The sequence below is a fragment of the Sinohyriopsis cumingii genome, unplaced genomic scaffold (genome assembly GCF_028554795.1).
Source record: "Sinohyriopsis cumingii isolate HCF-2022 unplaced genomic scaffold, ASM2855479v2 utg005003l, whole genome shotgun sequence".
Taxonomy (NCBI): Eukaryota; Metazoa; Mollusca; class Bivalvia; order Unionida; family Unionidae; genus Sinohyriopsis; species Sinohyriopsis cumingii.
This window is the reverse complement of record NW_028316871.1, coordinates 448-5,999: the sequence shown is the minus strand read 5'-3', so window position 1 is coordinate 5,999 and position 5,552 is coordinate 448. Positions and strand designations below refer to the sequence as shown.

General features: G+C 38.6%; 1 non-coding gene and 1 pseudogene across 1 annotated transcript; both read left to right on the top strand.

The window, feature by feature from the left end:
• Positions 1 to 2,667: 2,667 nt before the first annotated feature.
• On the top strand, positions 2,668 to 2,864 carry LOC149769024 (U2 spliceosomal RNA). The gene has a single exon (XR_016419506.1). It is a non-coding gene; the product is annotated as a U2 spliceosomal RNA (small nuclear RNA).
• A 1,313-nt stretch (positions 2,865 to 4,177) lies between these two features.
• On the top strand, positions 4,178 to 4,285 carry LOC149769023 (U2 spliceosomal RNA; annotated as a pseudogene).
• The last annotated feature ends 1,267 nt before the right edge of the window (positions 4,286 to 5,552 follow it).

The following is a 5,552-nucleotide window of genomic DNA, read 5'->3' as shown; positions in this document are numbered from 1 at the left end:
CGAGATTCAACACAACAATATTTCTTATAAGTCTAGTTCAGACATTCTATCATGTTTTCAACAGTTCTATTCTGATTTATTTACCAACGAACCAATCGATGAAACTCTGTTTGAAGAATTTCTTCGTGATCTACCACACATAACTGAAGCTGAAAATGAATTCCTTGTAGGACCCATCACTAAAGACGAAATATGGCTATCTATTAACGGCATGAAGAATGATAAATCTCCCGGACCAGACGGTCTGTCAAAAGAGTTTTATGTCACCTTTTTTGACATTCTTGGCGAAAAACTTACCAAACTTTATAACATGATATTTGATGCCAGTACCTTAACAGATTCTCAAAAGCTCTCGTATATCACTCTTCTTTGTAAAGACCCTCAAAACCCGACCAATATGAAAAACTGGAGACCTATCTCACTACTTAACGTAGACTATAAAATCCTTTCCAAGATTATCAGCAATCGCCTCAGTAAAGTAATGTCAACAATTATTCATTTGGACCAAACCTGCGGAATCAAAGGTCGCTCTATATTTGACAACGGCCATCTAATCCGAAATATCTATGATTATATAGACCAAAAACAACTACAATGTGCCTTTATTTGCCTAGACCAAGAAAAAGCCTTTGACGGGGTGAACTACTCCTTTATGATGAAAACCTTAGAATCTTTTGGATTTCACGCTGATTTTATCAAATGGATTTCTATACTTTACACTGACATATCCTCCTCCGTCATCGTTAACAATCACATTTCAGAACCTTTCTCTATTTTACGAGGGGTTAGACAAGGCTGTAGTCTCTCCCCCCTTCTATATGTGCTAACTTATGAACCTTTTGCAGTCAAAATAAGGTCGGATACTGAAATTATTGGAATAAATATACCTGGTACTACGGAGACCTGCAAAATCTCCCTTTACGCAGATGACAGCACAGGATTTTGTTGCACCGACAAATCCATTGAGAAGTATCTCTTCTGGGCAGAAACATATTCAAAAACCTCTGGCGCCAAAATAAACTTTAGTAAATCAAATGGGATGTTTTTAGGAAAATGGAAATCTCGCAGTGATCATCCTTTCGGTATATCCTGGATTTACAAACAAAAAATAGTTGGTTTTCTTTTTGGACACAATTTAACACATGACGACTACTGGCATACCAGCTCAGCTCACCTCCAAAATACCTTGCACCTTTATAAAAGCCGAAAATTATCCCTTATTTCAAAGTCTAATATTGTCAATCTTCTCTCTTGCAGTAAAATTTGGTACACTGCCACTGTTATAGATTTGTCCAAACATTATATTACACTCATGAATAGAAATATATTCACTTATTTATGGGACTCTACTTTCGAACCCCTGGCCCGTGCTGTCTGTTATAATCCTTTTAAAAAGGGTGGTTTAAACATCACAAATATCGAATGTAAATTAAGAGCACTAAGACTACAGCACATGCAAAAATTACTTGATGACAACTACAACGCCAAGTGGAAGTTTTTCCCAAGATATTGGATCGGATTGCAATTAAGGACGTATAACCCCAAATTAAGTTTAAATATATACACACACACTCTATACGCTCCCCAATTTTACAAAAATTGTTTAAATATCCTTAAAGATTTCACAGAAAAGAACCCCAGTTTTGCTTTTGGCACTGCCCCCACCAAAACCTTTTATCAATTAAACCTGAAAAATTTCGTTCTAGAACCAAAAATCCACAAACTTTACACTATCGATTTCACTATGGTATGGAAAAATTTACACAATCAATTCCTCGACCCAATCACCAGAGATGTGTGTTTTAAAACCATTCACGATATTTTACCAGTAAATTACAACATGTTCCTCAAGAATATTTCCAAGTCCAAGCTGTGCACGTTTTGCGGCGACATCGAAACAACAGATCACTTATTTTTTGAATGTGAGTTGGTATACCCGCTACAACGCCTTGTAATTAAATGGATCAAACAACTGTCACGAAATTCATTCAACACCTTCTATTCATTCTTAAAATTCGGTGTTCTCCCTAAAGAAGCTTCGTTCCCAGAGCCAGAATTCGAAAACCTTTGCCTCCTCTTATCAGCTGAATACAAATATGTCATCTGGTGCAAACGTGTTCGTGCCTATTTTTATAAGGAATCTGTCACATCCAACACCCTTCTCAACTTCTTCCTTAACCGACTAAAGTGTAGAATACGAGCCGATTTTCATAGATATCATGTCGTAGAATTTCTTGACAGATGGTGCCTGGCAGGCCTTTTCTGTTCGCTATACAACTTTGAATTAGTTATTGATTTAAGTCTGTGACGATAATAAACCATTAAATCCAATCTCACACGAACCTTACATGTGTAAATATGTATGTACGTTAATTATTTATAATTCCTATATTTCAAGCATGCATAATTATGTTTGTATCATACTTGTAACACATATAATTGTTCATTCGTACAGATCTACATCACTTCAGATATCTACATTGTAATTTTTTTTTTTTTTTTTTTCTTTCATATGCACCATCCTATTGTGTTTTTACATGTATATCAATGTGAAGGACAGTGTGTCTGGGTGTATGTAAGTGTGCAGGAGTAAGTGTTAGTCCAACGCTTACTTTTTATTTATTTATGGTGTAAGCTGATACATGTAATTATTTGTATTTTGTTATCATCTATTTGTATCAATAAACAATTATGAAAATTAAAAAAAGTATCTGTTCTTATCAGCTTAATATCTGATACGTCCCCCATTGGGGGACTTCGATATTAAACTGATTTTTGGAACTGGGTGAGATGTCAGGGGCTTGCTCCGCTCTCGCCACGGGTTGGCCCGGTATTGCAGTACCTCCGGGATTGGCCCACTCCCCATGGGGAGTAATGAAAACAACTAACAATAATAAATCCATCTACACCTAAGTTGCTATTTAAGATTCCAAACTTTCAGGCATTTACTTTTTGTAATTTGTAGGGGTTTATTATTATCATTATTAATCGTAATTTTAATAATAACAATAATAATAATAATATTATTATTATTATTATTATTATTATCATTATTATTATTATTATTGTGAAGGGACTCAGGACCAATTGACACCAGCTGAAGGCTAGATGATATCTTAATGTCTTGTAACCTAAACTCGTATGCGGAGGCCAATTTCTCATGGTCTGATCTTTCTCCATTTCAGATGCCACTAATTTAGAACGGAGGACTGACAATTCACTTGTGACTATGCTACACTCGACGATTTCTAGTTCAACAAATGAACACCGTAAGTACACGGACGACACTGTCCCTTCCTAACTCCGGCAATTTCTTCCAATGCATCGCTAGCTAGCTCATTCAGCTGTGTTCCTTGCAATATTCACTTAAAAGGGGCGATGTTTTCATGTCATTTCCAATGGAATACAAGCGCTTTGATTCAGGTGGATTTTTCATCGACAGTGGCCTTGATAGGAGTCAGAGAGGATGCTTACGACTGGCTACCATGGCCCGCGCATGAGCAGATGGGTGAAAATTGGACTGTTTTTTTTTTTTTTTTTTTTTTTTTTTTGGCCATTGGATTTAAATGTTTGAGGGCATTAGTTAATCAGTCGTTGGTCAAGTTAGGTGAGGTCTGCTATACAACAACAATCAGGTCGTGTTTAATCCGGACAAAATGTGCGAACCTGCAAACGCCGATTTGTTGAGTAAGGAAAATCGGGACTCCCAATTGCCTTGTATTGCGGCCTTTCTCTGATGTATTTTCTAATGTGCGTAGAAGGTCTACCTTACTTGATAGCACTGTCAAGTTACGTCTTTCTTCTTCTCTCTAACAACACCCGCTTGGGTCCATCGATCGTGAACTGTGATGACGTCATGACGCTAAACTACGTCTCAATGATTAAGCTGAACAGTTGGAAGAGGGCCAATTTCCGAAGCCGACGTTGCACTACAGTACTCACGTTTTACATTAGAGTAACATCAAAATGTCCTAGAAATGACATCCTCCGTAGGAGTACCATACCATGATGAGGGGAGCACTATTGGAACGATGATAGCAGTGTCATTGTTGAGAATATGGCCAGGACGATAGGAACTGGTGGGCCTAAATAATTATATCGGTTGGATGATCAGAAGATAATTTAGGACTTGTTCAAAAAATGTTATATATAAAACTTTGAAAATGATCGATACTTTATCGCTTCTCGGCCTTTTGGCTAAGATCAAAGTGTAGTATCTGTTCTTATCAGCGATCTACCACGACTGTGTGTTATTCTTTTGGATTTTAATTGTGCATTATCCTTTTGGATTTCGAAATGTATCGCCATTTGGAAGTAAACCTGGAAAAATACATCGAGCCAGACATCTTCTTTCGGACCGTTAGGGTCGACGGCCGACTTCAAAGAGAAGACGCCATGAGGAAGCTTGAAGCAGCTGGTATCAATCACAACGACATCAAAGGAATGTATAGAGAGGGGGAGAATGCTCCATGGTGCGTAGTTCTCACCAGCAAGGAAAAAGCTAGAAATTGTAAAGGCGACGGTATCCGGTATATCGCACGCCAAATTGTCGAGTTACGTATCCACTGGCTGCCATTATATATATCTGACAATATAATCCATGACGTTTTGAAAGAATTTGGAACAATTTTAGATATACAGAGAGAAAACACCTTACTCGCCAAGGAATGCCTAGTGGAGAATGGAACCCGATTGGTGAAATTGGAAACCACAGAAATCGACATCAAACATATACCGCACATCATTTCACTAGGCACCATAGGCATGCTTATTACCATGAAGGGCCGTCCCCCCCTATGCCTGAAATGCCGACAATGCGGCCACTTGAGAAAAGATTGTCCCCAAAAGGGACCATCGTACGCTACTGCAGCCTCCTTAAACACCAATAAACCGCAAGCATCCAAAACCACAACACCCGCTGCAACAGGTAACACACCGACACCAGCACCTCCATCGACAACATCGACAACACCTGCTACCACCAGTACATCAACTTCAACACCCCCTGCCATTCCTACGCCTTCAGTAGCGCCCCCATCGACAACACCACCTGAAGAAATGGAGACTCCAATTGAAGAAAACCCACCTACATCAACTAATGACAAACGAGAACTGTTTGACCTCGAAGAATATAAGTGGACGGTCGTAACGAATAAAAAAGCGAGAACACAATCAAACCAGAGTGAAGAGAGTGAAATGTTTTCCTAACACCCCCATTGAACACACCGTCAACGCTTAACCGACCTAGGACTGTACAAGGACTTTTGAATGCGCCCCCATGGATCAGTACAAGACCAAGACTGCCTTATGGACTATGATTTTGAACTGTGGACTCTCATATTCAGGCTACGGCCTGTTAACCTTTCACTCAAGTTTGTTTTTTCTTATTTCGCAAATGCTTTGGAATTGTGTAATTCGGATTCATGTGCTTCACGGTATGGTCTCACTACATTTTCCCCATCACTACTCCCTATCAATCGATCTTTCATTTTCATTCATTGTTATACCTCCATGTTATTTTCTCTCCTTCCTTTTCGATTTCTACATTTTCC